General features: G+C 33.0%; 2 long non-coding RNA genes across 2 annotated transcripts; one reads left to right on the top strand and one right to left on the bottom strand.

Annotated features, from left to right (window-relative positions):
* Nucleotides 1–7,602: 7,602 nt before the first annotated feature.
* LOC128222457 (uncharacterized) lies at nt 7,603–13,360 on the bottom strand. Its single transcript, XR_008259145.1, has 4 exons — nt 13,247–13,360; nt 10,580–10,743; nt 9,692–9,763; nt 7,603–9,489 (listed from the first exon to the last, which is right to left on the bottom strand). It is a non-coding gene; the product is annotated as an uncharacterized LOC128222457 (long non-coding RNA).
* Nucleotides 13,361–13,427: 67 nt separating this feature from the next.
* On the top strand, nt 13,428–16,118 carry LOC128222456 (uncharacterized). Its single transcript, XR_008259144.1, has 4 exons — nt 13,428–13,537; nt 14,487–14,580; nt 15,392–15,494; nt 15,944–16,118. It is a non-coding gene; the product is annotated as an uncharacterized LOC128222456 (long non-coding RNA).
* Nucleotides 16,119–19,426: the final 3,308 nt, after the last annotated feature.

The following is a 19,426-nucleotide window of genomic DNA, read 5'->3' as shown; positions in this document are numbered from 1 at the left end:
CTTCTGAATGCATTTTATTCACGCCATTGCACTTTTAATACATTCCTTCACAATTGTTTGTCTACTATCCATGCACATTAATACATACACACACATGCATCTACTATGTTACACACATTTGTACACCGTCAATCTCTAATTTGTTTTTCCACTAGCTAAGTTCATGTCGTCATCTGAGTGCAAGAACTCAATATCTGCTTCTATTTCTAAATGCAGTTATTGAGTTTTCCCACTAGCTATGTCCATGTATGAGTTCGCCAATTTTGCGTCCTGGCGTGAACAACACCTCATACATAAAGATCCCTCTTCGAACGAGAAGTGGCTTCCACTTTCGAAGAAAAATATAAAATCTCGTTTTAGACCGTATCTCCTTGGCATATGTAAAGAAATTTCGACAAATGCTTTTCTGTCTGGACGCGTAATACGGATGCCTTCGTGGTCGATGGACATGTTAGCTTTCCCAACTATTCCGTATAATGTTGTTAAAGGATTATCGAGATCTTCACTGACAATGTCCCTAGCTGAAAGAAATAAATTCATATACAGTTTAAAATATTTCTTCTGGGAGAATAATTGAGGGGGCACTTAAAGGTGAATATTTAACTTAACCGGTAATGCAGTGTTTATGAGTTAAACACGTCTGGGTCTTTACATTAATACAAACACATATTTGTATAACTGTAGGAATAATCAGTTTAAATAACCAGTTTGTTGCATTAAACAATGTTGATCATTATAGCATAACTGTTAATTATATTAAGCATTTTAGTCCAAACAGAATTAATTCAAAATCAAAATCATGACTTTGTGACAACAACTAATATTTTGATATCACATGTATTTTGCGCGAGTTGTCGCCCTTAAAATGCAGGGTTCAAGCACAAAGATTCTAAAGTATTTTTCTATGCATGGATAATATTCCATCGAACGTGTATTCAATATTTACAAATTATTATTTTAAATAATAGTTATATTTTTGTACAAGCGAGTAATATGTGCTTGGTCAGATGTTAGAATTTGAATAAAAACAAGATCGTTTGGCAATAAGGTTTTAATTCAGTATTAAAGATGCCACCTTTGGAAGATTCTCGAATATTACAATCTTGTTTCCGCACGATGTCCTTATTTCCATCATCCTGTCATAAACACTATCCGTTTCTTTGATCCATGTTGTTTGCTCTTGTCAAGAATTGTGTGGTATTTGAGGATGCGGTCATGCATTTTCACACAAATGGTACAGAAGCTCACTGAATCCGAGTTAATTTCATTTTCCTGGCAACTTGTACACGGGAAATCATAAATCATGTCACTATCCATCGTAATGTATAAGTACATAGTCGCGGTTCAATTGATTTCATTGCATTCGATACTTTTCAGTGTTTGTTCATTGCATGAAATTCAGAGCTAAAGATACCATTTTTCAAGCAGATCGATGACACGAATATTCAAAATATTCAAGAACAATCTTAAATATTTTGATTTACAAAAGCTGAATTGAAAGGGTATGGTTTACCATTTTTCATTAATGTTTATTGATCGTTATTCCAAAGCATTAATCGACCAATTAACCCTCTATATGAACCCTATAAATACAATCAATACATTCAAAATACGATTCAATCATTTAATAAGGCATTCACGTAATAAATATTTGCAAGCAAATGTATGTTTCTGTATGAATTAATTATTTAGCACCCTTAATTACATGCTCAATGCATTTAATAACTATAAAATACAACACGTTAAACAAATAAACGTTAGCGTTCTTGTCAACGACGCTCACGAAACGTTAAGTTTTAATTTATTTATTTTACAGCCATTGTGAAGTAAGTCGTTACAACATTATATGAATCACTCTAGTTGGCACGATGTTACGTCGGAGTGTGGTCTTGTGATCTGGGGGAAACCAAAATACCCGGAGACAACACACTTGTCCGGCTTGGTGACCACAATCCAAACTCCCAGGCCTCGAATCAAACCCAGGTCGCCTAGGTAAGAAGCGAGTGTGCAACCATTGCGCTGAACAGAAAATCACAAAATGTTTAAAAATTTGAGACAATTCATGCTACGTTCATATGGTATGGCTAGTATTAACCACTAGTAGTTTAAGGAAACAGTAGTCGCGTGCTCAAGTTAACTCGTGTTTCAGTTTCAATGCATTAATCCCGGTGACCGTTTCGAGTTACAGTAACGAGATAATTGCTAATATGTGACCTTTGTCTTATAGTTATGAAGTTATTGTAAGTTGGTGACCGTTTTCATGTTAAAGACTCGAAGTTAATTTGTGGGTGACTTTTGGTTATATAATAGGCACTCGTAATACACCACAAACAAATTACACTTGCATCAAAATATACCAATGAAACAGGAGGTTTCTCTTCTACAAGTCTTTGAGATATTGCACTTTGATTAAAAACAAAAAAGAACATACTATTTGATACTATTGGATAAAGTACCCACACTAATTGAAAATCACCGTTATGAAACGAGTCCTCATTATAAAAAAAATATATCTTAAAACTGGTTGATTTCTAGCCTCATGTTTTACAGCACTAATTCAGTAAACTGTTTGTGCATACCATCAGTGGATTTGTCATCATAAACAAGTCATCATTAATCTCACTAAAAGAGCTTCTTAAGTCACACTTTACATGAAAAACAATTCTAATTCTTCCAAAATTAAAATGTAAACTATCGGTGGCATTACATCCCCTTGTATGAAACAAATGAAAAATTTAAGATATTCAGGAGTCGTCTGTTTTAGTTCATACAATGCTTTAGATTTCTTGCACAATTTAAAGTATGTTTTGCCACAAATTCCCACCTAAAACAAGTTTACCCATAGACACTTTTTACAATATTTTATGCATTTTAATATATAGAAATGCTCGTTTAATTTTACTCAGCATGTAAAAATTGCACCATCCTCGCAGATTGCTTTGAAAGAACATGTAGCCAGAAATATCCCAGAATGCGGCAGAGTTGGACGCCCGCCCGTTGTTTGACTGGATTGTGCCCCACTCAGTGAATGTCACATCAGCTTCATCCAGATAATCCCATTTTCCGTATTTGTGCAACAATGAAGAATACATGCTAGACTCCCCTACGTTTAAATTTAACTTCAGCAAATGGAATGGTCGGCTTCGTGTATGGAGTCGTCGAGGCGAGCATCATGCACACGTTTACGAATAGGAAAGTGAAAGATTGGGATGCTGAACGGTTTATATTTGGGGAGGTATTACAGTTCGGCATAACTGAATAACAAAATAATACGCCAACGTCAACATCCATCGTCTAACGCAACCAAATAAGGCAACGCGTTAATTAAAGAGAGGAACGAATTGTTACTTATCAGACCCTTACAGAGGCACTGACGACATACCTCTATAGGACTTTGTCTGAGGAATTCGGTTTGACGGTGTTGCTTTTCACGATTAATTTATTTAACATCTTCATCATTGATTTCTCTATACCCTGTTTAATTTGACAGAAAATATATCAAATACTTACGCCGACCATTTTGTGAACATTAGTGTATTAATTGTCTAATTAAGAAGACTATACTAGCTTTTGTTGTTCAGTGTAAATAGTGTCACTGAAGAACGTGCTCGATCAACAAACATAGTTAAATGGTATGAATGGCAATGTCAAAACATGTGAAAAATGTCTCATGACCAGTATTTAACCCTTATCGATTTCGAGATCAAAATGTCAAGATCACGATGCACCTGAAGTGATATATCGATTTTAACTCAAGAAATGTAGATTAATCAGCTAAAAAATGATATGTTGGCGCTACCATTCAATAATTTGTTTTATATAAGAACTTGATAGTTGGTATGTCAGTTGGCCATGACTGGTAACTTATATTGATTTGAAATCAGTAGGTCAAAGGTCAAGGTCGTGGCAACCTTCATGTGAAAAATATATTTCCGCTCTATTCATTTAAAACACAAGTACCAAGGATCTTAATAATATGTATCCCAGCTGATGATGACTAGTTGATGACTATTGCTTTTGGGATCAGACGGTCAAAATGTCAATTGCAAGGTAACCTTGAAATGAATAAATCAGTTTCCCGTTTAATAACTTAAAAACTCTTACATCAAAGAACTCCATACTGTGTATGCCAGTTGGTCATGATAAGTTGATGACCCATATTGATTTTGGGTTCAATATGCCAAAGATCAAGGTCGAAGTAATCTTAAGTGAACTAACAGTACTTGCGCAATAACTAAAGAACACTTGCACCCAGGATTTTTGAACATAAATGGCCCTATTGATTTTGGAATCATGAAGTCAAAGGTCGAGCACACAGATGCATTGAGGGAAAGAACAGTTTCCAAAAATATCTCAAGAACACTTACACCCAAAAACTTCACACAGATCCCCCTTTTTATCATTACGGAAGTAGATAAAAAAAACTTCATATTTGGTATCTCATTTGGGCATTACTAGTTGATGACCATACCCCTTTCGATTTTTAGATCAGTAGGTCACAGATCAAGGTTGCAGTAAAATATCGCAATGACCGGAGGTTAGCGCTTCATAACCATAAAAACTTCATTTTTGTCAGTTGACTGGTAGATGACCCCTATTGATTTTCTATTGAATTTAGGCCATAGGTCATGGGTTAAGGTGACCTTGTGGTAAAATATCGGTTTCCACTTAATAACTTAAACCGCTTGGACCCACGAACTTCATATTTGGTTTGTTAGTTTGCCTTGGTAAGTAAATGACCCCTTTTGATTTTGAGTTCTGCAGTTTAAAGTCACAGCGACCTTCAGGTTAAAATCAATTTGTCGGTCACTAATCTATACGTCACCCTTCTTTCTGCTCAAAAACTAAATAACGATTGGATTAGACCTTCATAATTGGACCCAGGAAGTTCATCCTTAGTATGCATGTGGGTCATGACCAGTAGATGACCCCTTTATTGGTTCGTCTCCTGTCCATAAGTATAATTTCCATGTCAATACTTGATTATTCCGCACAAACGACCACGCAATAAGGGAGGCAAAACAAATGTTTAGTTGTATCGGGATTTTACAGAGACTAGCTCACATTTATGTCTACATGTATACAATAATTTAACAATGAAGAATATTCTTATATTCAGAACCCGAAAATAAACTTGCACAACGTTTCATAAGTCTTTGTCGGGTTTTTATAAAAACAACTCAATTAAATCGTTATCAGAAAAGCAATTATTGTCTTGTTCTTTTGATGGAGCGGAGACAGTCAAAGGACGCCGGATTTTGTTTGACAGAGCTTTCACAAACGTCGGTGAGGTCAATGTACATTTTCGGACAATTTATAATACACTTGGGACTTTGATACTCTTTTTATTGCTTTACAAATAGGTTATCCATTGTTGTTGCTATCAATTGCTATTAATTGCTGTCCATACGATTGGTGTGTTTGCATTTTTATCTTTGAGTTATCTTTTAGGATGTAGAGAGCAGATGAATGAATTATATACATTCGCAATCGTTTTATTGTAGTAACATTTTGATATTATGTGACCTTTAAAAAGTACGGATCAATTGCTTCCTACTGATAACAAATTTGTTTGTTATAGTATAATATGTACACAAGATTTTTAACTCTGCACAAAAATCACCCTTTCAAATGATAACAAAAAATACGAGATAACCGAGCTTCTTACAGTCCCAAATATTGGGTTTGATACCTAGTCTCGATATATATTTTTTTATAAATGTTATTTAAATCTGAATAAAGTTTAATCATTCGTTTTTTTTTTTTAATTTGAGAAATTGGTTACATGTATAATGAATTTAGATAAAATAATTTTCAATTGAACAGGTTGTTCAATTAGGTAATACATATTGGACCGCATAAATACAGCTTCAAAATGGAAAGCTCTTCACTCGGACAGTGAATGACAATTAACTGAATATAACATCACGAACGTATACATCTTGGGATAAAAATTTGTTAACATATCAGCAGTGTTTTCACTAACCAAGCTACTGACAGTCCATATCCGATGACGAGATCCTTCGTGTATTAACGCGGGTCATTACCATTGTATATTCGATTTATATTCCTAACATGATCATTAAAATATAAAAGATATGAAGTTATTGCTCAATAAGATATGTACATTTTGGGATAACGTTACTTACATGTCTGTACATTTACTCTGCAAATTATTATTATTCGTTTTTACTATAAATTAAGCAGACTTCTTTGATGTTTACTTCAATGCAGTGCGTTTGACTTCAGTGAGTGTATTGGATGTAGTGTGGCAAAAACTATAAATCTCATATAACATATTCCGACACCTGGTGTAAATATTATGGTTTAATTTAGTTTGAGATTTTTTTTTCATTTAAGATAAAATTTATGCATCGGAATTGTCAAGAGGTAAATTTGGGAATTAATTACAACAAATTGTATTTCTCTCTTATATCCAATATTTCGGAAACATAATAAATACGTTCTTTCAGACAAATTAACATGTATAAAATGATATGCCAATTAACAAAGAAGAATTTGGCTCAATTGACTTTTAATTTTACACAAAATTGTTAATTTCATTTGCCAAAGTCTGACATAATCCAGTCAGCAAAGTTATGTCGCTTCCATATATGGAAAGTAAATAGCATTTTAGTAACCAGGAAATGCATTTAAAAATATTTTTTGGCAACAATATGAATATTCTCAAGATATTGCTAAAATATGTTTTACTTTTCAGTTTTGTTTTAACTCAAATTAGCATAATCATAATCAATTGTTCAAAAGTCTTAATTGTTGGCATTCTTCATCACTATCATTACTATCCGCTTTTGTACTCGATTGACATGTTCGGTATTTTCGATCGACATTGCATGCCATTGCAATCATCAGCGTAAACATCTTGTCTGTAAAGTAATCAAAGCTATGTTTACTTTCTGAACTTGTACTGTCATTTTGGGTTCAAAACATAACGGTATATCGTTTTTATCTGGCCTTATATGTCAGATGAGGGCTTTGTTGACATATCTTGTAAACTGACAAGTGGGTAGCATTTTTGCATCGGTATTTGTTGATAGTTGTCACTCAAACGTGTTTATCTTTATTCTAATTGGTCTATCACTTGGGACTGACTTTGTATTAAAATGATAAAATGCAGAGTGTATTACAACGGATACTATGTACATGACCTTATTCTTTACCTGCTGTTTTTGGCTGTAGCTACGCAAACAATAGCGACATCAAGTGTTCGAATTTAACTTATAGAATGAACAAGTGCATTCTACTAAATAATACATAACATGTTTATGTAGTCCACCTTTTTAATAATGTCTACTTAAGTTTATGCTAGCCATTTACTTCGTGCCACTAATCTTGCGTCAATGCTACAGTGGGGGTTTCTGTTTAGTTCCTATTGAGTTTTTTGGTCAACTCTATCCGTTTAACGCAAGATAAGGATTGCAGAAACGTATCAGTTGTCATTGCTTAAGAATTTACTAGTTTGAATGAAATAATTTCTTTTCGACACATCCTTTTCGCTCATCTCTGTTTTAACTCTCTATGTCCATCGTATCAAAATACATAATGGTCATACATTAAAAAACAAACATTTTAGATCTGATATTTATTTACCAATGTCGATTGGGCATCTAAATAACAAGCTCAAGATACGATTCAATAACATTAGAAATGCTCAAAGGATAAAGTTTAGTCAGACATTTCGATCTCATCATGTGAATAAGTAATCGATGTAAGATAAATGAAGATAACAGTCTTAAGAAGTACAAACATTTTATATTATTTTATACGGATGATGAAAACTGTATGTGTCAATATGAAAAACACTTTCTTATATTCGTGTCAAAATCGAAATTCGGATTCGAAACTTTTAACTAATGTAGTTGTTTCTGTATTTTGTCAAATAAATATTTAAATGAAAATAAATTAATATTTGTATTCCTGATCCTATCGCACAAGGCATATTTAACAATATCACTTAAGTGCAAAGGCGCTGTATCAGGTAATCTGCATTAATTAAATGTTCCTAGCAAAAATACATTAACAGCTGCTTGATAGATTGTGATGATTACAAAACGGTTTGATTAACACATTACAACGTCATAGCACCAAGCGAAGTTTTATAGAATAGAATAGAATAGAATCAGCCATTAGAAAGTAAATTATGTTTATAAGGTTATAACGAAGCAAACATGTATTATTTTTAAATTTCACTCAAGGTAGTACTCAAATTTATCAAACCTTGAACTATTAATAATACAAGAAAAAGAAATAAACCAGCAGACATGTTAAGATATGGAACCTAGTTGCTTGTTTCAGTGGACGATCTTTATAAACTCCACTAAGAGAACTCCTAAGGTATGTTTCTCAAATGATCAAACCAAGAGTGAACTATTTACCTTTGGTGGTAATAGGGTGGATATTAAAAAAGAGCCACACTATGGGTTGAGGCAAAACATCCTTTAGCTTTAATGCATCATTATAGTGCTCATTTAATTATTAAAACAAACAATAAAACTACGATTTGTGTACAGAGAAGAATTATAAGTGATATTTTGGCATCTTTATAAGAGGAGAATTTGTTTCCACGTAGCTATTAATTGAAGAAAGAAAACATTTATAAAACATTATCTATTTGTATCTTTTCACAGATCATATGTTTGTTTATCATTGAAATCAAGTAAATTAAACATGATAATAAATTAAAAAATAAATCCAAATAACCTTCCATCAACCTAAGGTGTGCCTCTTTAAACTGCAAACCACATTTGTTCTCCTTAATAAAGTCTAGTTTTAGAAATATACCATGTTTAACTTTATAACGCGTAGCGTTTATGTTCATAGTTTTCGCGTATCAGAATGCTAAAGAAGAGCTTGAACCTGTTTATTCAAGGTCTAAGTCGAACAGCAAAATCATCTTAGTGTCTTTTAATCATTAGTGCAATTTTATTTGTATTTTTGGAACTTGATATTACAGAAAAGAAAACTAAAACTTGGAATCTGTGACGTTCCTGTAGATTCATGCCCTTTGGTGTTTCGAATAATAATGTCATCTTATCAACGACCGTTTCATACGATGGTCTTTTCGAATCCTTAATTCTTAGTCTTAGAGTGATATATTGTTGAGCTTTGTTATTTCAATTTGCATCATAAAACATCAATTCGATATCTAAATCTCGAATCTGATATCAAATATAAAATATCTGATATCTGAATATCAAAATATAATAGCTTATTCAGACAAATTACATGATATTGATATATTTTGTTGTACGTTCGTTGATTATGTGGCTTAAATATATTTTAATTCAACGGGCCTAACAACATGAATATGACAGCATTATAAATGTGAGTTCAGTGAATACATCAATTATATCGTGTTGAAACCTGCATCAAACTCAGTATCTCGATTTGACATTATCCTGATGTTAGAACTGAAGCATGTTTGATACATTTTGAGTAAATCTGTCATATATGTCTCCATCCGGTGTTCTGAAAACAAATCATTGTTTCTAAAACAGGTTTGACTTAAAGTGATAATTTAAAACATAAACGTTCCATGAATTAACACAAAACATACAATCTGAATAACAATCGATTTTAAAGAAACTTGCCTTATGAGTACAGACGAAGCTTTCTACAACATGTTAAGTATTATGCAAATCATAATAAAAAAAAAACACATAAAACTTACCCACTGAAATTACAAATACGCCAGTCCTTTTCTGTCTCATGTTCGTGCCCTTTTTGGCAAATAAAAATTTGTCTGAAAACATGTAAGTCAAATTAGGTACAAAAATTGTACAATAAAAGATTTAGAAATCCCGTGTTAAAGTTCGACAAAAAAGTAACTTTAATTTTAAAGTTGTTTTCTTGCTCTAGGCATGCTTCGGACTGGAATGTTTCTCATTCACCTCGAATTAACACATTATGGCGTGATAGTTTGTTATCGCTTACCAAAAATCAAATGAATAACCAAACTTGTTCATTCGTTACGCTTGTTTGCTTTAAAAAGGATCTAGAGTAGATGCCGTAGTTTGTTAAGTCAGATATCAACAACGACATTTGTTCAAAGTACTTATTACTATCTCAGTTTTCTATTTATCGTTCACAACTACATGGCAAATGTATAGAGGTGTTTAAGTTATGAACTTCAATAATAATGTAATCGTAATGTACGTTTAAGCCATGTTTTACACATTGTACTTATGTTTGTCTAATGATCTGAAGTAAAACTATGGTTAGTATGCTTAAGTTTAGGAGGAATCGGAGATTGTAGTAATATATATGCACAATTCATTCGAGAATACAATTTATACTATTAAAAAGTACACAGCTCAATGCAATTAAAATTCTTTTATATGCGTCTCAAAATATATATCAGTTTAAGAGAGCAAATCGCAAAATAACATTTTTTAAAAGCATCTATGGAAGAGAAACAGGAATTGAACAAATATACTTGAACATGTAGAGAAACAACTTGTTTTTAAAAAAATCGGTAAACGACTTGACTAATAATTACGTTCAAGTTAATATCAGAATTAATTATATATTTCTAACAGCAACGTAATATATCCTTTACCTGTTACAAACGTCAACTTCTCTTTTTTGGTGATGAGTGTGCCCCTTTTTACAAAGGTATCCATTGCAATCATCACGTTCTTTTGGAGAAAGATGCGCATGGTTTTGTCGGCATCTGTATTTTGTCTTAAAGATACTGAACATTGTTTCCTTGTCTGAAATTGTCTGAAATGATAAAGTTGTATACGAACTTTGTTTTGAAATGCATACTAAGATTGGTGTATAAAACCTCAAGATGTCTTAATGGTGTTCTATGACACAAACATTTTCATTTTAACAGAATACAAAGGTTAAGATATTAGTTTGAAATTTGACATTGGGTGACAATACATTCATACCAGGTTTAATACCACTGTGTAAATGCGATTATTTAGTTGAGTTTAGTGCTCTTTCGAAAGTTGTTTGACTAAATCCGAATGTTTGACATCAGGCGTTAAATGGGCTTGAATTAATTACAAATTGATCTTTCTTGAAAGTTTAAGTCAACGGCTGAAGCATGTTATATTTGAATTGGGAATGCACAGTTTTGTGTATGCACATATCCGTTTATTTTATAATCATCAACTGTTAAAACATGTTGAATCTAACTTCTGTAAGAATAATATAAAACTTTATTTTCAAGGAATATTTCACTTATCTGATATTGGTAAGATTTGTTTGTTTTATGTAAAGAGATAATATTATAACATGAAAAATAAACATGTATAATTAAATTGGTTTTAGTTAAATAAAGCCTTGTCAATCGATAAATCATAAAAGTGCCGTCATGCACACGCTCAACGAACTTAATACGATACAAAGCCCGTATGGTCTCCGTACAATCGTAACTTCTGTTCATATGCCTTTGGGCCTAGTACACTCTTTGGGAAGATGAAATCGTAGCGTATCCGTGCGGACATCGCTGACAATTTGTGCTGAGGTCGCAAGGATCTCAGTTATACACCACAATGACTCATCAATAATGTCGCAAGGAACTCGTTTGGCAGTCATTGCAAATTCCCCGCCCGTCGTCCTTTCTATAGCACGAATTACTTACGTTGACCATGCGTTCACCTGCGATGGTTCGACGAGCGCCGTGTTCCTAACCAGCACGGTTACATGCCTATTGGTCCCGTATTGAGTTGTTTCGAACGTTTGCCTGCGATAGTCGTCCAAGCGCCGGCTGGTTATTACGGACCTTTCGGTGGTCCTATCCACAAGAACATCGTGCGATGCCCGTGACAGCTCTAACGGGTCCTTGAGAGCTGTTCCCGCATCGAGAGCTCGGCGAAACAATTTCACTAATCCGGGCGATGCTCGCAAATGTCAACGATGTCCGAACGGATCCGTGCGATTTTACAAACTTTCGACTGAACACCTTTTCCCACTAAGCTCAACGCGTGGATGTGATCAGGGTATTAGTAGATAGTAAAGATGGCAACGAGTAGTAAAATTATTACTCGAGTACTCGGACGATCGTTTGATCGAGTACTCGGGTACTCGATTACTCGGAAAAAAATGAATATGTGTTCGCGAAGACAAGATTGTGTATACATGTATCGTTAATGGCGTATATTGTGCGTCCGTCGTATTATTGGTCATTTTCACCTTTAAAGTAAACTTTCATTACGTATTTTAACAAAAAATGATATAAAAATAAAACAAATGTTGTTTCAGGCTTTTAATTTGTTTTATTCGTTTCATTTTATACAAGTATGCACTGCAGAAATGAACAACAATCAGAATTACAATGAACGGAAATAAATAGCATATATAAAAAAGTGAACGAAATTCAATACGAAATTCAGTTTTTTAGTTGTTTACTCTACAATTTTATTTTTTTGAAATGATAGTTTTTCGTACTGTGTAATTGTTGTTTACCTCATTAATATTCCTACTTCTTGATTGTGATAATCATTGCCAAAATAGTTAAAATACGTCTATTAAGAAACCAATTTTCGTAACGGTCGATACTCTTTCGCTCGTTAGCGTCCATTGTTTAGTGAAAGGTCTCTAATTGGTATACAATAGAATTGTGTAGGTCAAAGTACCGCTATGAAAACTTCGCTAATTGATATCAGTGCTAATTTGAAATAGGGGTCCTTTGATGACAGTTTGCAACTATCCCAACACTTGTCAACTAATTGATTGAGGTCAATTGTATACACAGCGGGGATTAGATGGATCGTAAATTGTCCTATTGGCAACTAATTAGATCTGATATATTATCTGTAAATCGTGTATTTGGTTATTTTTAAAGATTTTTTTTTTAAAAATTCCGAGTACTCGAGTAGTGATTCGGTACTCGAGTACTTGGACGTTCGATCGAGTACTCGGGTACTCGTTGCCATCCCTAGTAGATAGCATTGAATTGGATGAGGATATTTAAACGTAGCTCAGAACAGTGTCTGACTAACATTTCCGACCAAAACATATCCAAATCGAAGAAATAAATTCAAAAACTCCGTCCAGTTACAGCTCTACTTTACAACCCCTCATTTCCAACCTCAACATACAACAACATTTAGGCCGATAATGTGTAAAATAAATTAAATTGAAAAGGAACACATTTTCGTATAGGATAGTTTTTAGCTTTGTTAACGTCTATTAAAAAAGTTTATTAAATTATGAAACATTTTTATCATAAAACAATAAATTGAGATACAAAAAACTTACGATACAAACGCACCTTATCACTCTCCAGAGAGCGCGTCCATAAAGGTGAGTTATCTAACGTATGTAGCCACTTGTACCTGTCAAAAGATAACGCTTAAATTTTCTTACTTGCATAAATGTTTGGCATGTGAATCACAGTTCCTTTTACGCCGGGCAACCTCCGCATGCACGAAATTATTAGAGCAATCCTTTATGCATAGTGAGCATGGTAGTTTGTCCGAGTTGAATTGGTTTAAAGTCAAATCGAGGTAATGAACACACATTTGTTTCATGTAACTCACTGGATCGTGAATAAGCAAAACAGGTTTGTGAATTACTTTTACAATTTGTCAGTTTAAAATAATAAACTTCAATTTTGCATAACAACAGAAATTTTATTGAACTTGTAATGCAACAACGACACATATGTATAAATAACACAAATATTAATTTATTAAACTTATTGTAGAGATTTTGATAAAAATATTAGATATTGCTCCTTTAATTAAAATTGCGATTTATGATATGATGAAAGACATTACGAAACTTAAATTGCTTATTCATACATATTAATGTTTATTTTATTTATTGCGGATTATATACATGTGTGTGTGTGTGTGTGTGTGTGTGTGTGTGTGTGTGTGCGCGCGTGCGCGTGTGTGTGTTTGTGTGTGTGTGTGTGTGTGTGTGTGTGCGTATGCGAGCGCGCGTGTGTGTGTGTGCGTTCGTGCGTTCGTGCGTGCGTGCGTGCGTGTGTGTATGTGTGTGTGAATTAAAATTTACTCCTTTGAAGTCGAATTAATACTTGTATAGGCTCTGCTCATACCAATTTGGACCTTATTCTTATACATAAGGGATCATAAATATAAATGTAGTGCATTCATAGTGTCCGTTTCAAATAGAGCAACTGTGACAATACCACAATGATTCCTCAATTTATTTAATATTCCATGATTCTATTCAAGTAACACACGTGTAAGGTAAAAAAGCGAAATTTGTATCTTGCCATAATACAAAAAAATCATCAATTACCAAGCGACCTTTAGAAATCCTTTCAACATCCGACTATGTTATTATTTAGTCATTTCTTTTTATTTCGGGGAGCAATAATATAGCAATTAAAACAACAACAACATATTAGATCTGGACGAACTCAGATGTTCAACAACAGTTGTTAACGCCGTCGAAAAGGTATCCTATTTTTTAATTCGTATGCGTTATCATTAAACATTTACCAAAAATGAAATTTTGTTAAATTGGTGTTTCTTTTTCAGCATTTAGTACAACGATGCCGTTCGTCTGTGCACAAGGCCACGAGCATCAAGACAAAAAAGGAAGAAATGACTGTAACAAGTACCATACAAAAAAGTGTGTTAATGTTATAATTGGTTGCTTTTTAAATTATAAATCATTATTTATGTACGATATAATTTCAGCCTGAACGATTGTAAAACTTGTCATGAGCCCTCAATTAATAATGGTAACAGTATTTGACAAAGAAGACAAATTTATTAAACACATTATTTCAAAATAGCCTCTGCTATAAATGGAAGGCAGCTACTAATATTATAGAACTCTTCTAATTACGGAATTGATCAATTAAAATCACATTTAATCTTAATTCTGGAATTTCGTAAAGAAATACGAGGGAGATGTTTCCCCAGACTCGAAACAAGCACCTTAAATCTTTAATAGTAGTGATATAATGTTACTGAAATCTTGCTGCATCATACAAACTCGATTCACACCTCAAGCATTGCTGATGTTACCTTTGAATTAAGGCATGGTTCATCTATCATTGAAAACATATGCAATCTGTATCAAAATGACTAAACACTTACCGGCAATTTTGTCAATAAGTATCCACATGTTGACCATTGGAAGATACACACGTAGCACCGTCGGCACTACAGTTGTGCCTCAAGCAGATATATTCATACTGGGCCTTAAGCAGATATATTCAGATAAACATATGTAGATGATGAGCCTTACTTCAACTACCTTAAATTAAAACTCTGCTCATTTATGTTAATGCATATTTCTGTTCATAACTTCAAAACACGTAACTATTTAATGATTATAAAAAAGCAAGGTCAATTCCAAATTTTGCAAAACATATTTAATTAAATCCAAAATAAGATTTAACACTTTGTGCTCTAATCAATGAATGTTAACACAGGTTAGATCATCAACTGGAACTGAATGAACAGAAATTCAGACATACCAAGGAAATGATTGGTTGTCATCTACCTGCTTCTTTCATGATAAACCATGGTAGAAAGGTATGTTTATCATCATCATAAAGTAAGGGAGTATTCTTGTCATCTAATTAGACCATTCGGCGAGCTGTTTGTATGCACATTAAATGATATCACAGTGCACGAGATACCAGATGGGATTTTATAGTCCGACAAAATTAACTTACATTTAAGTTCTTTGACTTAAAAGTCCATAAATATCATTCGCTCGGGTTTGGCTCTATGATGATACTACTTTCTTTGTTTAATTGTGCAGCCTGGTTACACAGATGAATACACAGTCTTAGAGACTGTTTTTTATCATCAAGCGAACATAAATTGTACTAAAACATTGATGTCAACTTCAGATGCTACGGGCAAATGTTAAACGCAATAATCAATTAGAAGTTCTGCTTAGCAAAGTTAACAAAGTAATGTTTGAATTGTCTTTGTACAAAAACATATTTTAAAGGAAGTTATTTCTTTTATTTCAGTCCAACGTTCAGGCGATAGAGTACTAGATCATCGTGATGTCGTAGACGGAATTTAACAAACCCACATCAGATAAATCATTAACTGTTATTAACATGCTGAAAACGTTTGCTTGGTCCGCAATATTACCATTTAACTGATATGTGTTTAGAGCCTTTCACACTGTATAAGTGTTAGGGGTGGAGGTTGGGGGGGTAAGGGGGTAATGCTTTAAGATTTCATGTTTTATTTAGTTTTATGATCACAAAAAACATGCTTTGAAATATGTTTAGGTGCGCTAAAACATTAAACAAATTTTCCGATGTTTTTTGTTCTTCTGTTTGCTCAAAATGCATTTTTTTTACGGAATAGTCTGTTGACATGTGGTTTAAGAGATGAGATGTTTTCAAAGTGTTAACTGTTTAATTATATGGAACACCTGGCACTCTTGGGCCGGGTTCAATTCTTATCACAAGGATATTCTTTGTAAATGACATCTACATGAGTATGTATACCAACTACTTAGAGTCTTGCGGTTTCAAAGAGAAAGGTGATAAAACATTTTAATATAGAAAAATATTGATTTTGGTGTGATCCCTGGAGCAAAACACCTTTTGACCCAAGGGACATAATTTGAACATTTTTGGTAAATGATCGCTACAGGTGGATGTTTACTATATAAAGGGTCTAGCCTTGATGTTTTAGAGAATAAGATATTCAAAGATTTTTATAAAACATTGAGTAAACTTTTGAAGCCTAAGTCTGGGCCACTTTTAACCCATGGTTCTTAGTTTATACACTTGAGTAAGCCATGCTGCAGCTGCTTGGCACAACCGAACTTGCAACTAACAGATAAACAATGTTTTACACTGATAACCATGCAAAATGCATGTAAACATACATTTGAGGCCTACACAACTCTATTTGTTTTAATTATACCGTGTTTGAAATGATATACCCTTTGAAAACACCCTGATGAGAAGCCGATAAAAGAGTGGTTTATATGCGGGTCGATTTTAAACGATATGATGCGATATAAGGTAAGGAACAGTATTTAACAATTATATATCAATGTATTCATGTAGAAAACATATATCGTATAGCTAACCGAAATGATTGCACTCATTAATAAATAATCGGGTTGTCACATATGTTTGCGTCTTTCTCGAGTGGTAAGTAATAAACAATTATCAAAACAAATATCAAGACCAATCGCGACAAAATGCTTGATTAACCGTGTTTTCTGTTAATATTATGTTGACACATATTATAGCATGATTTTTTCTTAATGTTTGCAGTCAAAGAGAATATGTTGTATTCCTGAACCCCATACAACTGGCTTTGCTGAATACGTTGCAATTGAAATACATTGTACTGCAAGTGGACAAAGTACTGCAGCTGAAAAAATGATATAGAAAGATATGGTAAGGAAGTTTAATAGATAAATCACTTTCACATCTTTAATAAGATGATTCGATGAGTTTGGTTATTGTGCCATGCACATTCTAATCATTAGATCTTTCATTAAAAAAGTTTTTAAATCAATAGGTTGAGAACTGCTCTGGACAATTAAGTATGTACATAAACAAAGGTCAATAACTAAAACAATACTACAGCCTGAGTAAATAAGCGTTGCGCTTCTGCTCAATAAGATTTATCTTTATATACAGTTTGAAGCCAATTCCTGACATTATTTTTGAGTTATGCTTCAGACAAAAAAATAAGAATGCAAAAAACAACATCAAACGACAATAACTTAAACATACTGCAGCCAGAATAATGGGTTTGCCTTAACTCTCAATGCGATCTATATGTACATGAAGTTTAAAGTCAATACTTAAAATACGTGAAGCACTTGTGTATGCCCCAGAAAAAGTGTAGTGTAAAATGAGTGAAAAAAAAAGAAATTAGAATCGTTCCTATATGTTCTACATGAACATGCGTTTACAACATATGTACCAAGTTTAATTTGAAAATCCTGAACTGTGTTTGATTGTGTTGTGATTGTGTTATGCGTGTATGTTTAGCTTAAAAAGGAGAGTACCTTTCATAGCTAGACTTACGCGCTTTATATAGCATATATGGAACTGGTAACCTTAGTTAAAAATGAATAAATGAAAATATTGTGCCAAACAAAGCTTAAGGATACATGAAATAAGTTTAATTTGCACAGAATGAACCATCAACACATCCATTACAATTTTCACACACATGGGCATGAATGTTACCACAAGTTAAAAAATGAAAACAATATGATTATAAATAAAGGAAAACATATTAAAATTAGGAAAATTAATAAAACTGCTTTTAGAAAGCGTTAAACAAAGTATATTAGTACATCTTCCAAAGCCATGTTCATGTGGTTTTAACTTGAACACAAGAAAATTCCAAGGGGAGGCAGAAGCACTAACAATAAAATAATGATGGAATGAACAAATTTCAGAGCAAAAATACAGAACAATTTTCAGTGAAATAATTATGGCATATATACATTAAGTAAAATATTTACCACACATAGAGAGTTCAGGAAAATAATGACATTACATCTATTATTATTATTTACAGCACATATATATTTATTTATATAAATAAAAAATTCTGAAACAAGAGGAATCGAATTGGACCAAGAAGATTTACTATCGGAAATGAATCGAAAGCTTATAATTTCATTTACGAATTATTCATATTTTAAACATAGTATTACCATAATTTAAATGATTTAACCTAGAATCAGAAAGTTTTATCCCAAAATACTTATGGGAACATTTCTAATCACGCATAAGGTGTTTCGTCTTATAAGCAAAACAATATATTATAACAATAGGAGACATATAATAATTACACATCAGCTTCAAAATGATGCACAGCACATGATGTAAGTCGCTTTAGCAATAAATCATTTTAAAGGCATATCTTAAAGTTGTTGAACTTCAATAACCTGTTATACCAAAAGTTTCAAGAACATATCATATTTAATTGACTGTTCACAAGAATGAAATTTACATAACATTACAAACGATATCAAAAATGCTTTCATGCATCGAGCCGGAATCCCTGGATTTGCAGATGAGACATGACCCACTTTGCCATTGTAATTTTGAAAGAATTTGTATAGATTTTACCATTTACCGCCATAGTGTTAGAGAGTTTACCTTTATACAAAATAAAATGTAATTACCGGAAATCACATAAGCCACATCGATTTTGGACAACAACTATCGATTGTCGCCGACATCAAATCGTCAATGACGATTTATTTATTTTACTCGGTATTCGCTGAACGCTAATATATATATATATGTATTTATTTACTTGAACTGGTAGTGAATGAAGCAATGCATGGTAGAGTTATAAAATGTATATTAACGTTTTATCTAAATAATAACACCCACATCTCTTACAATCATTCCATTCATTTCGAGTAATTACCATTGAAAAGCAATAGTCTAGAAAATATCTGAAATCCAAAATCTACAACGATTACGTGATTTCTGATAAAATACAAA

The sequence above is a fragment of the Mya arenaria genome, chromosome 16, assembly GCF_026914265.1.
Source record: "Mya arenaria isolate MELC-2E11 chromosome 16, ASM2691426v1".
In the NCBI taxonomy this organism is placed as follows: Eukaryota; Metazoa; Mollusca; class Bivalvia; order Myida; family Myidae; genus Mya; species Mya arenaria.
The sequence above is the reverse complement of the archived record's forward strand: the minus strand, read 5'-3'. Positions and strand labels throughout refer to the sequence as shown.